Source organism: Camelus dromedarius, chromosome 9, assembly GCF_036321535.1.
Source record: "Camelus dromedarius isolate mCamDro1 chromosome 9, mCamDro1.pat, whole genome shotgun sequence".
NCBI lineage: Eukaryota > Metazoa > Chordata > Mammalia > Artiodactyla > Camelidae > Camelus > Camelus dromedarius.
Window position 1 is genome coordinate 6,546,405 of NC_087444.1, and position 18,517 is coordinate 6,564,921.

An 18,517-nucleotide genomic window follows, 5' to 3' on the forward strand; every position below is an offset into this window, starting at 1 on the left:
GTAGTGGTTAATTACAGTTAAACTTCAAATATAACTTGTAAGTTATGGATCAGAACATTCAATGGAACATGTAACAAAGTTTATGTATTATATCTTTTAATTTCCTTTTCCTTCCTCCACTTCTAATCTAACATAGCTGTTATACTGTAGAAAAGCAAGTTTCATATGAACAATAGAAGATAGTTTAAGGCTGCAGTAATGGCAGGGGCTAGAAGGGAATTCTGGGCAGAAAAATCTACTTAAAGTTTAACCAATATCCTAATAAATTGAAAGTACCGATGAGGGCATAAATGCTGCATCAACATAAAGAAAATAAATCTATTGAACATAGGACCTCTGTTCTTTCCAAAGCCAAATGATTCTCTTCCCTATTCCAAATGGCTCTACTTGTTAAATTTCATTGCTTAGCAGACAGAATGCGCAACTTGGCAATAATATAGTCATATTGGCATTATTCCTCCTGTAATTAAATAACTTGAATTTTCCCTCCATATAACATACTATGCTACAGACTTACATGTTGGTTCTCTTCAAATTTTGGTATTACCATAAGGTGTGAGCTTCACTTATTAAAACATGACAATTGAGAGTTTTAACTTTATTTTGTTCAGGGGAAAATATGGGAGGGTCAGTTTTTGCATTAAACATTGAACTGTAATAAATCTCATTTTTCTCATAATTGTGGGTTTGATTTTTATTGACTAGTAAAATAACATGACCTTTAAAACATTTGTGATCATTTTTATGTAGTAAAAGTGTATCACTGATGAATATTGAATCCAAACATACTTTAGTTTAAACAGATTGTTAAGCAGAAGTAGTGAGAAAGCTAAATAAATAATAAGCAAATTAAACAGGAGTCAGGATTAGTCACAGAGTGAAAATGAAAGCTCTAATAATGACAAGGTTGTGAACAAAACATTTAAAGAAAATGCAAGACATAACTTGGATTTCTAAATTTCTATTTCCTCATAGCTCTTCTGAGGATTATGAAATCTAGCCTAATGGAATAATAATAAGCATGCCAAACTTACAAAGGATGCTACCAAAATTATCTTGCAACATAAACATAGGTTTTGTAGGTCCTTAATATACTCACTATATTGTCAAGATGTTATATCTAACAGTTTTTATCCTTAAATGTAGATAATTAATTCCTCAAACCTTTATATCTGTATATAAACAAGCCATCTGATTACTAGATTTTGCTTTTTGTCTTGAATGGTTTATTTTCATATTAATTCTAACTTCTAGAGAACAGTCGAGAATGTTCAAATTGACCATTTCTGTGGAGTGCATGGTTTGTCACGAGCAATATAAATAAATACGTTAATTGCCTTATCATACTTTTATCTGACAGATGGGTCCCCAGGCACAGAGCCTAACCTTTTATTTTGACACCTGCCACATTTCGCCAGCCCTGACCCTTTTTCTTTGCCAGAGTGTCGCTGTGCTGTTCACCATGGTTGCACTAATCTCCAGCTTTTAAAAGGCATAATATCGGAACCCTTCTGAGAATCGTTGCTATCAATCAGCTGATTCTACAACATAAAGTATTTTACAGATCCATCCAACATCCCTTCTCTCCTGTGATTCAGACACATTTTCTCTTATTTCTGTGTCCTACTGGCTCAATAAGATTACATGGAGCTTGTTTAATCTAATACCCGATATTGTTACCTTCTGACATAAACCATTGAATTTAGCAGTAATTTACAATTTAGAATTTATTGGAGAATAATAAAAGAAGTTATGTTTCTGTTTTTATACTAAAAGATACTTTTTTAAAATTACAAAGCAAATATGCTATTTTAATGTAGCAAAGGAGTTAAGAATAATCTGAACATATTAATGTGAAAAAATAAAAACAAGCATCAGGGCCATAAAACATGTTTTGAGAATCACTGTGCGCTCAATCTCAAAACTGCACCTTTGATTCCTGGGGTGATTCCAAAAGCCACTAACACAGGATATGTGTCTGGGTTCATACAAACTAAAAGCACATGCCTGGTCCATTAGACAGAGGTCTGGTTCTAGAGAGCTCTGCAAACAGGTAAGCTGTGGAAGCTCATCCATCACTAAAATAGTTCGTATACATTTTAAGAGAAAAATCAGGTTAACTCTAATTAACTATGAAAAATGTCCTAAGCGATCTTTTGGGAGGAATATATTAGAAACAAAGACATTAAAAAGTAGACATGTAGATAGGAGGTAGACGTTTGGTAGCAAACAAAGTTCCACCAAATCAACCCTTGGTTTACAATCTCACTGCAGACTGAAAGCCAGTTAGAGGCATGTACACTAACAACTGTCTTTCAAATACGGCATCTGTCGTTTCTGAAATGAGCTTATTTGGAACAGTGGGAAGAGCCTTGGACTGTGTCTTAGGCAAGCTAAGTTTCTTTTGTAATTCAGACCCATTTATGCCAACTAGGATACATACGTACATTACAAGAAGTATGGGATCTGTATCTTAGGGACATTCAAAGAAAATGATGTTCCATGCCTGGGGCTTAGAGATATTAGAGTTAAAAGTCCGTTCTAGAGTTACGGCAGCTTTTTGTACCTCAGCATCAGCAGGTTTTGAATCTTTAGTGAGCCACTTTTGATATGACTCAGCTGTATTTCACTTCCTCCTCTTTCTTCTCTGCCCCAATCCAACTTTCATAGCTTACTCAGAGTTTCTGCTAGCTCGTATTTTAGGCATGTATGAAACTTTGTGCTGCCATAGAAAATCCTCTTTTCATTTATTAGATCTATGTTGAGAGACAAAAAAACAAAACAAAACAAAACAAAACAATCCCAAAACCGAAAAACTGATGGTCCCAGCTCTTTTCAAGCCTGGCCACAGTTCAGAGATTTCTGGCCAGCCTATCCTTTGGTCCCTGTCCAGTCAGCTGTAAATGGTGGGAAGCAGAGATCAATTGTGAGTAAACATCACCACTTAGGTGGCAGATGTTCTGGATGAGGATGATTCTCTTAGAAGGGATATGTCCTGACTGACACAGACAGTACTCAAAGTGTGGTCCAGAGACTGGAGCTGGTCTATGTGCTGTTTGTTAACCATCCAAAATGATAAGCACACTGAGGATAACCATGTCAGAACTTTTACAGCTATTTGCTAAAGTCATTTGATGGCTGATGAATCCAATAATTTTAAAAAATTGGATTTGTGTTTTGTATGCCTTTTTTGTTTCTTTTTCTAGTGATTCATTTATACTATATTATTCAAAAATAATGGTTGGTGACAGATTGAGAGTGGGCGGTAAACTTATCATTACAGATATCTTGAGACGCACTGTATTACAAGACTCCTAGTTCTAATTATGGTGCCCCCTAACTAATTAAGAAATAATGATGAAATCTTTGCAGTCAAATTGTGTTCCTCTGAATATCAGTTTCCTTCTATAAGGAAACTCACCTTCCCAAATAATTATCAGTCATAAGATAATACATGAGGATAAATTTTGAAAAGTTGTAATAGGCTAATCAGAATTAAGTTACTATATCTCATTGTTATTAAACTCTCTATGTACAAATATATATACATATATATTTATACAAATATATCTTACAACTTTCCCACAGAAAATATAAGATGTGGTGGCAGTGGAGATTTAATTGATTGTTTTTGTTGTATTTGCAAGTTTTTGCAAAAGGCAATTAGAGATCAAATTGATATTTACTCAGGAAGCACCCTGTTCTCAGTAATTTTACAATTTAGCTGATTGTAAATGAAAGTTAAGTAAAAATATCTAAGTGTAACATTCTGAGAATTGTAATAAAGAAGAACATATTTAATAAATTTATGATATAAACATTAAAGCCTAAAGATATTCAAAGGGAGGAGAGAGAATTTCATGCTATGATTGATTAAAGAAAATGTATAGAATTACAGGATTTGTACAGTATCTTAAAGAATAAATGAGATTTGGAAAGGTGGAAAGGACAAAGTAGGTTATTCTAGGCAGAACAAAACTTTCAAACAGAAGTGTAGAGTCAGAACATCTATGTATATGTGTGTGGATATTTGGGGGTGTACCAACAGATAGGTAGATGGATAAATGTCAGAATAAATGGATTTAAAAACAGAAAGTAAATAAAATTTAAAATTCTGAAAATCAAATTGCAATAGGCAATCTTAATTTTTTTTGTAGTTTTCCCCATCTAAGGCATGATATTAAATTATTAAAACTAGAACACTTGAAATAGAATTGCTTTTACATTTGTATCATTTACTGTCTCATGTTAAATGCAAATGTTAGAAGTGCAAAATAATTTAACATAATTTTCTTCAAGTAAAACATAATACTTTGATAACTTTTAAAAATCTCATAAACAATTCAAAGAATAAAAACATAATTATTAAAATATTAGTATACATCCCTGTGGACATCTGGCATCTCAGTCTAACATAAAGAACAAAAATCTGAATGGCAAGAGAATTGCTTTCCCTAATAAGCAACTTTATAACCTTAGCAATTTTATTACTTTACAGTAGGGTCATAATAATTCAGTTACAGAGTATTATAGAGCATTAGGTAAATTTGAACCATGGTAAATATCATGCCTCATTTAGAAAAGTCCACCGAGTATGAATGCCATTATTTTAAGACATGAAAACTAGAACATTTTTAGCAATGCAATTTAGTGATTTTAATACAGGTTTTTGGTATTTCACATTCAACTACATGACACCAATTTGAAGGACCAAGATACCAGTAATTTTGTTTGCATAATATCGTTCTATTTTTTCTCTGAATTTTTTCATTATGAGATTAAAATCACCTATTTAATTGTTCCATTTATACAAAAACAGCACACCAAAAAATGGTCTAATTCTAAAGTGGTCGCTGTCTAATACAGTGAGCAAACACATCACTGTGCTGCAAACTCGCTGTGCATGAATCATCCTACTCTGGAGGCATATAAATAAGACAGTACTGAAAGTGAGAGAGCTGACTCTGCACAGGAATTTCTGAGTACATGGAATGAAATTAAAGATCGTAAAGACAAACTGAAAATGTTTAAACAAAAGAAATCAAAACTGTAGTTCTCTCCTAATGTTAAAAACTGCAGCTCCTGAAAAGAAAAAAAGGTAATAAAAAGATCTTAAAATTATCAAGCAAGAGGTAGAATTATTTGAAAATGAAAGAATTAGAGGCAAATGTGTAGAAATAGTTTATAACTTCTGCAGCATTTCCCAGACCATGTAGCTGTGGCAAGAGCTTACCGATCAGTTAGAAAAGATACAACAGAACAGACTGAATGAAGCTTTTGCCTCTTAAGATCACAAATTTATAAAGCCAAATAATTTTATTTTACTTTCAATTTGTCTTAAACAACTAAATTTTCTTCATTTTTTCTAGCATTTTATTTTAATACTTTTATTAATTAAATATGATTTATATTAAAATTATATTTAATATTCACATGCTATATATTCACAATGATTTCTTCTTGCATTTTTCTTTGTAATGTGTTTGTAAATGTTTGTATTTGACCTGTATGAACTATTTAATTTTGCTTTTTTTCATTCCCTTTTAACAATATTTAAGTAAACTACCTACAGCATTAGCCTGATCATTTTATCTTACTATTAATTGCCTGTCCAGTTGAAGTTCAATATTAATCAAGCCAGACTAGCTGATCTCACCTGAAGACTCTTTTAAAGAAAAGATGTGGTGAGGAGATCATGGTTCTAAAATGATTTTTAATCAGTGAGCTAGCTTCTCCTTTTACTTTCTTTTATTTATACTAGTTCCTCCTTTTCATAAACTCCTCTGGGAAGAGGCAGTTAGATTCAGTCCCATAATGAAAAAATATTATAACCATATAACTTAGAAAATGAAAAATTATCTTTTTCTTTTAAAGATTGTGATTCTTCACAGAATGGTCAATATGTACTGCCTTGTTTATCACGCAGTTTGCTCCTCAGCCACTTTTCAGCTTAGAGATAGCAAGACTTTTTTTTTTTAAGGACTTTTTTCTTTATTTATTTTAATTTTTTTCTTTATTGTTTTTCTTTTTTAATGGAGCTGCTAGGGATTGAACCCAGGATCATGCACATGCTAAGCAGGCATTCTACCACTGAGCTACACCCACCCCCAGCAAGACTGCTTAGTTATCAAACTCATGGCCTTTTCTCAAAATTAATTCTGAATCACCTTTTGATTTTTTTATACTATTGATCTCTCTCATCTTAAAATGCACTTCTCTTGGCTTCCTTGACTTCTTTTAATTCTGACTACTTCTCTGCCTTCATCTCTTTTTTTCCTCCTGGAATGCAGGTATTTCCTAAGGATCAGCTTTCTTTGTTTTCTTTATTTTTCTAATCTTCTGTTGAGTGCAGTTCTTGTCTTCCTACTTTAATCTCTGTGAGGCTTCTTCCCAAATCACCCTCTCTTACTTCGTGCTGCTTACTGGACATCACCCTGGTATGCCACTGGCACCTCAAACCCAGCACATCCAAAAGCCTCTCTCTCCTCTCACCACACACTTCCCCATTTCTCGAGTAGCAGACCATAATCCTAGAAAACCAGACAGGAGTATTTGACTGGGGTCTGACTCCCCACCTCACCCTCCTCACCAGATGTCTTGAGTTTACAAATTGTGTAGATTCTGCCTCCGCGATTCTCCTAACAGCTGCTTCCCGCTGCAGATTCTCACTTTTGCTGTTATTCTCTCATTTAACTTTGATCTAAAACATCAAAATAATTATTTAACTTGACTCTCTATATTCATTTCTTTCTTGTAAAACATAACTGATCATGTTCTGAAACCTCCAGTGATTTTATGAGAATTCTAAGTTACTTATTTTTAAATTTCAATCATGTCTACTGTTTGGCCACATATACTTACCTAGCACTATTTTTAAATTCTGTATCTTTTAAGACACATTCCCCCTGTGCTTTCTGCCTAATAATAGACTGTAAGTTTCTTAAGAATTAAAGCTTAGTTATTTGTTATTTGTCTATGTGTCTCCTAGACATTCACGCAACTGTTTATTCTAGGACCTCAACATGCATGTTTTCATAGTAAATGAGTAAATGAATGAAGTAGCTCCTACCCACCACCTCTTCATCCTGGAAATTCTAACATCCCAGAATAGCAATAGACTTCTCTTATATCAGGCTAATAAAAAAGACCGGAGCGGTGGTTCTCAGCCCCGGATTCACCCTAGAACCACAGGGAAGATTTAGAGAAACACTCCTGCTCCACCCCTGGAGGCTGATTTAATTATCCTGGGTGGGATTCAGTCCAACAGTATTTTTAAACATTCCCCAGGCGATCTGGAATACGCCCAAAGTTAAAAACTTTCGAGCTAGAGAGTAAGAGGAGTCTGGGAGAATTTGACTTTTCAATTTAGTTTAAGATAAATTTTCACGTACTGTATTTATCCCAACAATAAAATCCACCCAAGTGAATCCTTTCACTGGCTCTCGTGTCAGAATCTGATATTTAATAGATCTACAGCTAATGGAACATATCTATAGAAAAAAGAATTAATTTTAATCGAAAATTAGAATTTTTAAACCTATAGGTAATTATCTGAGATTACACCATCCAAAAAGAATGAGTTACAAAAGACCAGAAAGCAAAGCATCAAATTTATGCCGGGGCCTTTTATTCTATGCATGCAGTGATCTATTTGTTTAACCAAAATTAATATTCAGTTATGTTTTGGTTGTTTATCATTGCAACTTTAATTTGTACGGAAGTAATTCCATATCAGGCTATTATAAATGCTAGAGTTTACTGATCTTTAATACATCTTGTGTGATCATTAACAGCACTGATTCTCTTTGGAGTTATTGGGGCCCTGTTAAGACCTTCAAGCTCACTAGGGGTTTTGATTCCTTTCGCTAAGCTTTAAAGAGCAATTAGGTATAAATTACTGAGTTTTCCTGAGGTTTTCACATTCCATTATTTTGACTTGCTCTCTCTTTAAATACAGATATAACACCTATTTTGGAAATATGTTTTACGTTTGAGCTATCACCAAGCAGCCAAGCAGTGTTATTTATCTAACCCTTATTGTTTTAGAAAGTAATTTTTTCTAACACCATCCCTGGTGACTCAGTAATTCATTAACTAGCTCTGGAATGCTAACCAAGCTTTTTCTTAATAAGTTCCTCCTGCACCACGTCCCTCCCTCCTCTACCCTAACTCTGCTCCCAAACTGTCAATATTTCAGGATAATAGAGGTAAATGCAGAAAAACATTTAGTTTTGTTTCTTATTATTCTGAAACTGGCTGTGAAAAACCTGAAGCACTTGGAGTTATGTGGAGGACTTAAGAGTCTAGATACAGATTTGAGAGGGAAATTCCTTTAAAACTTAAATGTGCCACAGCCACCCCGACCCAGGCTTGTTGGGCGTGGAGATGGAGGGGAAGTGGTATAAAGAGATTATCTCCTGTCAGAATATAAAAGGGATGGAATAACGTGAGCCACCTGAGAGAGCCAAGCTGACAGGAGTAAGGAATGTGTACCAGATGGTTATTAGCGAAGACTCGAGCCAGCTTGCCTGTGTTCCCATCCTAGCTCTGGCATTCACTGGCTGTGTTACCCCAGGCAAGATATCGGCAATTATGGTGCCTAATTTTCCTCAACCATAAAAAATGGGGATAAATGAAGTACCTACCTCATAAAACCATGGCAGGGGTTTAGCTGAGCTGAGCATGCTGGAGAAGATACGGTCTCACTCAAACCTCCCGGCTCCCCGTGTCTTCACAACATCTTTTTCCTCCCTTGACTCTGTGATGTTGCTTCATCCTCATTCCCTCCTCCCATCTAGACTGTTCTCTCCACACTCAGCTCGTGTAAGACCACTGTCCTTAAAAGCTGTCTTTTGGCCAGTGGTCCAGGTCACAGGCATCCTAGAAAGACCCTGCCACCCGCTTACCTCGCTTCTCCAGGCTCGGCGCCCTGCCGTCTAAGCTGAACCTTTTCATTTTTCTTTGCTCCATCCCTTTACATAGACCTTACACCTGGACGGCATACCAAGCTTTTGATCTGGCATCTTCGCTCCTGTTTTATCCTCTCAGTGCCAAACAGTGCTTCTGATAAGTGGAACACACACACCCCTGCCCCCTGCACTGCCCCTGGCTTCCCAGATCCTGCCCAGGCCCCAGGTCTAAAAGCCTCGCTTTTCTCTTGGGGTAATCACACAACCTTCGTAGTACACTCCTGTCTAGCTACCACCCCTTAAAGGATCATTTCTCATTCCTCACATTGACCCAAGCTCCTTTTTCTCCATAGTTTCAACGTGCATTGATAAGCTAATAAACCTAATGACTTAACATTGATTGAATGCTACTGTATACCAAACACTTTTTGGAGGTAGGTAATATTATCTTCATTTTGCAAATTGAAAAACAGGCACAGAATGAGTAGGTAACATAACAAAGGTTGCACAGCAGATAGATAGGAAAGGAAGGACTGGAAATCTGAATCTCCACACTGGATTAGTACCGTGTGGTTTTTAGAAGTAGACGGTCTGGGTTTGAGTCCTGCTTGGCTGGGAGCTGTGAGAGCTGAGGTAAACCATTTAATAGATCTGTGTCTCAGCTTCTAATTTATACAGTGGAGATAATTATGCCTGTCTCCCAGGGTTTATGTGAGCATTAAGTGGGATAATATATGCAAGGCACTCAGAACAACACCAGCACTTAATGGTTACTTATTATTATTACTCTTTATTGCCTCTCATGATGGATGCATCTGTCTTTGTTCCCAATTTTTTGAGTACTGACCCAGGTATCTAACTCTACTAGACGCCTGGATGTTCCATAGATGTCTCAACCCATTATCTCTCCAATTTTTTCTTCTGGTGTAGCTAGACAAATTACCTTGGCAAATACTAGCATCACATGAAACACAGCAGTCATCCTGGGCCCCTCGTTTTTAATCAGTTAATCCCAACAATGAATTTCCCCCTATTTTTCCAGTCTCAAATGTTATTCCATCTTCTCTCCTCTCACTCCCACCTATAGCAGAAGCATTTCTGGTAATATTTAAATACTTAATGATAGTTCACTGTTAAAAAAGAAAAATCAAATGGGAATGCTGCTGTGTGCCAGGCAAGTCAAGGACAATCATACTGTGAATAGTATCTAATTGCTTCCCTCAAGGATCTTACAGTCTAATTAGGGAAAGAGCACATGAATAATTGAACACAAAGTGGGGAGTGCTTTACAAGGAGTCTGTCTGGGTATTAAGGGAAGGTGGAAAGGGGCTTGTGGATGGTGTGGTGAAGGAGGTCAGTCTCATTCAACGAATCAGTGATACCAGGCTCTGTGCTAGATATGGGGGTATTTCTTCTGAACTGGAGAACATAATTATCAAGGAGAGAAACTATAAACATGTATTTCAGTATAAAATAGCAAATACTAAGAAAGGGGAAACACAGTGAGTTCTGAGAGCATAATCGAGGTCCGTAGGATAAGAATAGGACATTTTAGAAATCTCAGGTCTTTAGTGATGGTTCATGGAGCTGCCCCTACTTTATCTGACTTGTCTTGTCTTACTGGAAAAACCTACTTTAAAGGCTCCCTTCCGAGGTGGCCTTCAGTTTGAGGCTGATCCCGGCTTCCTTGCAAGTGGATTTGGTCCACAGTGTCCACTTCATTCCAGTCTCATTACTCCATCATCAGCCTTTTGCCTCTCCTTGACCACTCCTCTGTGACAGTGCATGTAACTTATTTTTTAAACAATGATTTGCATGGTAATCTTTCTCCCAACCTGCGATCAGATGAGATATCTCACTATGTGGGGAGTTTGCTGCCATAAAAACCTCATTTTTCTTATAGTAATCCACTCAGTTATCTAATGCTCTACCCAGTTAATAGCAAACTGTACTTGGTGACTTCAGAAATTTACCGATTGAAAATTAGAGTTAAGGATGAAGTTTACATTTAACCAAATAGTACAAATGGGTATAAAATATCTTCAAAGCTCAGTCAGATTACACTTAAGACTTGTTTACATTCAGTGGATTTATTTAGTTATATGCAAATTAGCCACAATGAAATAACCTACATATTAAATATAATACTATATATAAGAACTCAGTAAACTTTAATTATTGTTGTTAAACCCCTTGTACTCAAGTCATCTTCGTTGATTGCCAAGATAGGGAAGCAACCTAAGTGTCTAAAGAAGATGTCATGTATAAATATATATACAACGAAATGTTACTCAGCCATAAAAAACAATGACATTTTACCATGTGCAGCAACATGGACAGACCTGGAGGGTGTTATGCTTGGTGAAATAAGTCAAACAGAGAAAGACAAATACTGTATATTTTCACTGATATGTGGCATCTAAAAAGTTAAAGAATGAATATAGCAAAACAGAAACAGACTCCCAGATACAGAGAACAAACTAGAGTTTACCAGCAGGGAGAGGGGTCAGGGGAGGGGCAAAATGGAGGAAGGGGATTAAAAGACACAAACTACTATGTATAAAATAAATAAGATACCAAAATGTAGTGTACAGAACAGGAAACATGGCCAATATTTTATAATAACTTTTAAAGGAGTTTAATCTATAAAAATATCAAATCACTATGTTGTACCTGAAACTGGTATAGTACTGTAAGTCAACTATACTTCAATAAGTTAAAAAAAATTATCTTCATTGACCATCCAAGCATTTCCCCAGTGTTTTCTATGTGCCCAGCCACTGAACAATCTGAGCTAAGAGGGCTGCCAGCCATTAAATCACATGGCATTGTTGTGCAATTTAGAAAAGTTACTCTTCTTCAAGATATTTTGTGTCCATCTTTAGGAATTTGTCATAATAAACTAATTTTACTAGAACAAGCCACCATACTGACATCTGCAGAAAACTGTTGTAATAAATACTTAAATCTGCAAAGTATACAATGTGAATGGCTCCTCTAGAGTTGTGCAGTCAGCAACATGTGCAACCATTCCTTGTCGTTCCAGTTAGTCTATCCTTGTCTTCATAAAGACTTTTACATTTGATAAGAAAAAAAAATGCTTCAATAATACACTAAATCAGAAATTGGAAGTTTATATAAGTAAACAATTTACTACAAAATTATTACAAAGAAAGACCATCTTAATGAGTCATGAGTATCATATATGGTTTCAATCGGACTGTGAAACAGAAATCACCTTCTAAATGTGATGAACTTTTTTGTTTGACTATGGCCATTATTTAGAAAATCTGTTTTTAATAAAGGCGACTAAGAACCTGTCAGATGAAGAATTACTGTGTTGAAATTGACCTAAATAAGTCCACATGTTCAAAATTGACCTAAGTCCACATGTTCTGTTTCCAGAAAAGAAAAACTACAACAACCTTAAAACAGCTAAAACAAATGAGTACCTTAAAAAAAAATTAACAACTCTAAGAAAATGTTGCTTATAGTTAAATCCACAGTGCTTAGAATTTAATCTCTTGTTCTCTCAATGTGAGAACAAATAATGCAGCAAATGTATTGTTATTGTGCCTAGATGTGGTAAGTACTTTACAGGTGATAAAATTTATCAATTCATGCAGAATCCTTCTTATTAACGCATTTGGAATACTTTTCCGGCTTCCTGTGTTATGGCAATGTATAGCATCACCTTCCTACAAGCAAATATCAGTGAATAATAAACTAGTTGATTACAGTATCCGAGTATCTTCATGACATATGGATAAGGCAGTCTACGATCTTAGGTCCACGTTAGAACATGTGCTCCAAGGTTTAACAAGGAGATAGTAACATTGCAAACAGCATTATTTCAGATCTGAAGAAAATGTCTTTTTAAGATTTATACGAATCACTGATTTTTAAGAATTGGGAATACCCAGGTTTTCTGAGACAATGCATAACTCACTCACTCACAAATGAAACTGAGTAGTGCCTTTTTATCACCGTGGAATTCCTAAACCTGTTCTCTTTTTCTTAACTATTTCTTCATGCTCCATTCAGCTTCTAGCGTCCACATAAAACTGTAACAAATTAAGATTTCCCAGAATTTCTTTTCATTCTTTCCTTAAATTAATTTTTTTAAACCATGGATTACCTTAGATATGTTAGAATGTCTCATGTGTTTGGATTATTACTGCAAGAAGATTCGATATGATCCCAGTATCTGTACTGACTTGCTTTCTTCAGTTCTGTGTAGCCCAATTAATAGTAGGATTTCTTTTTGGGGCGGGGGTCTGTTTTTGAACATTTTATGTGTAGAACGTTTGTACTTTTTCGTAGTAGTTTTCCTTTTAATTGTTGGCACTTTCAGTGTATTTCTAGCCTTTTAATTGTACAGAAGGAAAAAAAAAAAAAACCCAGTGCTGCAGCATGAGAGATAAAAGGGCTACTTCTGTCTTCGTGTTTCATAATTACAACCTGCACCAGGAATGGAAGTCATGGTGGCACAACCGGAGAGTTGCTTATCAGGGACATGAGATTACAGAGTCTGGAAGAAGAATGCACCCATTAATTGTGGAGAAAGAAATAAGGGGATCATTTTCTTAATTATATGGAAATGTAGTAAGAAAAAAAAAATTTAGGGAAAAAGACCAAAAATTGTATTTCTGTAGCAATTAGCAGAGAAAAGAAAACTTTAATCAGTTTATTTTCACACACCCCATACAAAACGATTTAAAGAGCGTTATCCACACCAAAATGATTCGATTAATTATTTTTTCAGTGAATTGAGTAACTATTTTTTTCCTGATTTAACAAACCAACCAAATGTTTGACAACTGCCAGTGGATGTTCACAGTGTACAGATGCCGGTCACGCCGGTGATGTTGTTTGATTAAATACTGAACTGAGATTATACTTTGAATTTCTCATTAAATATGAAAGTTCATGTTATTTCCTTGTTGTTCTCTCGAAGAAACTCTTACAAACAAGGCCAAACATGTCCTAGAGGAGAAAAAAGGAATTTACCTCCTTGACTTTATGGAGAACTGTTTGTCAAAATTTGTTGTTGTCGTGGTGATTCTTGCATTCAGGGGAAATCACTACACTAACTGAAAAAAATTAAAAGAGCATATGATTTTTTTTGAAATACAGCTACAATATAAATGAGAGCTATTAATCTGCAGCACACTAGTCCAACTCCAGAAAAAGTCTTCTAAATTATATAATAAACAAGTTGCTCTTTTTCTGCCGCAGAAGCCACTTTTTTTTGCCACACTGTTTACTGTGATAGTAGTTAATGTCTGTAACTTGAAAAACCAGACTCTCTCTGATAAGTAGAATAGTTTTTAAGACAGGGACCTTTATCCTTTGTGAAGAGCTAATCATTTAACAATTACATGTTTGATATATTTTATATATTCAAAACTATATAACAAAATGAATTATTGCTTAAAGGAAAACCATCCTTTTAGGGATAGAGAGTAAGATAAAATCTGTTTTTAAATTCATAGAGTTTAAGTTGCTATTAAGTTGATGATGTAAAGGAAAATAAACTGATTTTAATTATGCATTTAATGTTAATTCAAGTGACTCTTGATATCACCTCAAATTAATTTAAGCTTTAGAATTGCCTAGACAATCTATTTTTATAAATCTCTTATCAAGAAAGATTTGCAGTATCCTTCATTTAGTTTTAATTTAAACAATAAAAGTGAGTGTTTGTAAAGTGATTGTCATTTCTACCTAAAACTTAGTTAGATTTAACTGTATATTTTACCCATTTACTTGTACAGTGTCTTCTTGAATCTCTAGGATTGATTTATTTATTAATGAAATATGGCCTTTCGTGTAGTATGTCTTTCAAGTGACGGCAGAAAACTTTGTGTGTCGTTGTTTGTCTCTAAACTTTTTTATTCTACCCTCCCTTGTAAATGTTTACCTTTCTTGAATGTCATTTCCTCAGCGCTTTGAAGCTACGACTCCGTTTTCTTCTAGCCTCTCCTAACGCTGACGAGGTCTGCTCTCCGTCTGATTGTTCCTTTGAAAATAAGGAGCAAAATGTATTTCTCCTTCGTCTCTGTTTGATTCCAAGATGTTCTCTTAGTCCCTGATGTTCCACAATCCACTACAAAGTGACTAAGCATAATTTTAGAAAAATTTTTATCCAGCTTTTTGACATGAAGACTCATCATGGTCTTCAGTTCAAGAAATTTTTCAGCCATCATTTCAACTATTTCCGTTATTATTTCTTACTGGCATTCTCATTAGACATATTTCAGAACTTGATTTTTTTGTCCTCACGTCTCTTAAATTCTCTTTAATGTCTTTCTCTCTCTCTCTTTGTGCTGCATTTTTCACGCTCCAGTCCTCGCTATTCACCCATGTTCTCCTCATCTGTGCCTAGTCTACTTTATATACTTTCCATTACTGTTTTATTCTAATGACTGTATTGTTTTATTGGATTGAAAGCTTTTTTTGGTGTATGCTTGTGGAAGCAGGGAACGCAAGATTCTATACTAAGTCTTGAATAAATACTGCTGTACTATTGAGAGAGTAGTTCCAGAGAGGGAAACCCTGTGATTAAGCTGCAAGATGTGTGAGAGATTAGCTGTATCATTATCTTAGCAGCCCTAGGACCTGGTTAACAGTCTGGCAAATTGTATACTCTTAATAAACGTTCACAGTAAATGGATTAAATGTACACCAACTAAGTGTTAAACCTCGCAGTAGTGTATTTTAGCATTAGTAGGTTGTCTTTTCCAGTTGTCAGTAGTTCAAGTAGAATGGTTCTCAAACCAGAGATACTAAGAAAAACCTTGGGAGAACGTTAAAATGCAGATTCAGAGGGCTAGCCACAGAGTTTCTGATTCAGTAAGTCTTGAAAAATATCTAGAAATCTGTATTTTCACATGTTTGATTTTGATTCTTGGAGCACAGAAAGCATCTTTAAGAGAAATATTACCTGAGTGCAATCAGATTGAGAAATGGTATCGATACAAGATTCAGTCAGCGGAGGGGACGGTGGAAACGGACAGGAAGGATGCAGCAGGATAACAGGAGCAAAATTTTGAGAAAGGGCAATTCTGGCCTCATGAAATGTTATGTCAAATCTAGATCCTTTGAAAAAATACACAAATAACGAATGGTTGGTCAACAGCTATAGCAAAAAGCAGCATTTTACAGCATCTGATTTTTAAAAATTCTTTACATGGATTCCTTTATTAATTAAAACCACTTGGAAGTAGGTAGAAAAGATTAATACTGGGTCTGTTTTCTTGTGGATTTATTTATTTTTTTAAAAAAAAGCTTTGCATTGAATTTTGTAGCATCATGGAGTGATAATGTAATGTAATTTAGCTTAATATCTATTTTGTGTTAGATGACAGTTTTATTAAGCAGAACCAATAATCATCGTTATTCAGAGTCATAACGACTCATTATAAATGGTCTCATTTTCCCTAATTTTAATTTTACCTCTTAGAGTATGCCTTTCTAGAATTGCTAAGATGGTTACACTTGGTTTCTTTTATAAATATAATTTTAACAATCACTATAGAAACATAAGTCATCTAGTAGTTAAGTACCACTAATCTATATAGTTGATACAAAACTATTTTAGTGTCTTGGTTTCTCTTAATTAAACTTTCAGACAGGCGCATTTCAGGAAATTAAATTACCATCTTTTATGCGTTCGAGCCTTAAATTGAGACGAATAGCCTTTGCTTCCTGGTGTCACCTCCCTGACCCCTTTGTGTCTCAGGGTGGGGATTAGCAGTCTGAGCAGACAAACGTGGGACTTGTCCCCAGCACCCTCCAGAATAACTGGATTCACAATCCTCTCTTTAATACTATCAACAAGCTAGGGTGGCTTTGTGTTTATCCAGCACTTTCGCATAACGTGAATAAATGCGGGCAACAATCAGATTGTTTCCTGTCTCAACAGTTGTACCGAGAGATGAGAGTTTGGAGAGGGGAAGAGAATGAAGTTATTTAGGTCATAGACACGTCAAAGCAGAGAGAACATTAGAAATTCCCCACTTTTAAGGCTGTTTTAAATAACATCAAATATCTATTTGGTGTTTCATAGTTTACAGAACATTTTCACTTGCATCCTTTTACATAGACCTACACCCTTTCCCTCAGAGGAACATTATTATTATTCTAAATGTACAAAGAGGGGGCTAAGTTTCAGAGAAATTAACTCACACCCAAGCCAGTTACCTGGTTTGGGTGGAGGCAAAGCCTGTGCTCTTTCTAAGACATCAGAGTCTTGACAGTCAGAGCACATCCCAAAGGCTCTGGATGCCTGGGAACAGAGGCAGAAGGTCAGAGAAGTTCAAAAACTGGAGGGTGAAGGTCAGCTCAAATACAAACTTTACCAGCTTTGTATTATTGTCCAGGGACCAGCAGGTGACAATTGCTTAGAATTCAAGGAAAGTCAACTCCTTTCAGCTTCTGTCACGGGCACTATAGGTGGCTCCTGTTGCTTTTGAGTAATAATTCCATTTCATCTATACATGATTAAATATAACTTTCTTCTATAAAATTTGTACCTGGGTGAATTAAAGATGTATTTCCAAGCATTCAAGGGCACTATGAAGACATCAGATCCATTTACGGATACAAATATGGATTAACCAAAGATTCCAATATGTAATTTACTATTTTACTTTATATTATTTATTTACCTGTTCAATAAATAAACAGTGAATGCCAGAACTGCCTTATACACTGGATTCATAGAGAAAAAGATGCAGTCTATGACCTTGCAAAGCTCATACTCTGGTTAGGGAGAAAGGCACTGACAATACAACATGATAAACAAGGTGGTAGAATTCACAGAAGGTCATGGGGTTGCAGAGCCTTTAAACCAAACATCCAACCATTTTTTGAAATGATTGTTTCACTATGATTCACTTACATATATGCACATCAATTATTTGAAAGTTTGCATGCATATATACATATATATATATATTAAATAGCTTTACTCTTTCTCAGTTCTACCTAATTGGTACATAAAATGATGTTCCCAAGTTTGTTCAAACAGAAAAACCTCCTGGAGAATGGTAAATTAGAATTACTTTGATTGGGCTTGGAGCGTATGGTTTAATACAATGTGTACTGGGCTATCTGTATTTAGAAGGGTCTTGATAAAGCATGCTGATAGTGGCATTTTAAAAAGTCTTGGCTAAATTAACGAAAGAAATGCCTTTATTTTTAGCCTAACAGATGTTTAGTTTCTGTGTTATAACCATCTCTTAAAACATTAGCATCACTGGAATGCTGTCACTACCCAGGAATTCTGCCAGTCTAGCAAAGTCTTTAAGATAAAATTACAATAACTGAGAAAATAGGGTATTTCTGTCAATGTGTCATGTGTCTATAAACCCTACAAATTATGGTTATCTGAAAATCTATTTTCTCCACTTGGGTTTTGGGGGTCAAATAGTTATATCCATTGGTTCGTATTCAAATAACACAAATTATATGAATTCTATCACATTGTTCGATTTTATTTATATTATCTTTATTTTAAATAAAAAAATGATCATGGAGTTAAGTCTTTGTGGTCATATTCTGAAGCTTTCACTATCTTTGACCCTGGACAAGTTTTTTTTACC

General features: G+C 35.2%; 1 long non-coding RNA gene across 3 annotated transcripts in view; it reads left to right on the forward strand.

Moving 5' to 3' along the window:
- Positions 1-18,517, forward strand: part of LOC105085115 (uncharacterized) — a 109,941-nt gene that overhangs the window by 51,026 nt on the left and 40,398 nt on the right. The window lies entirely within an intron of this gene.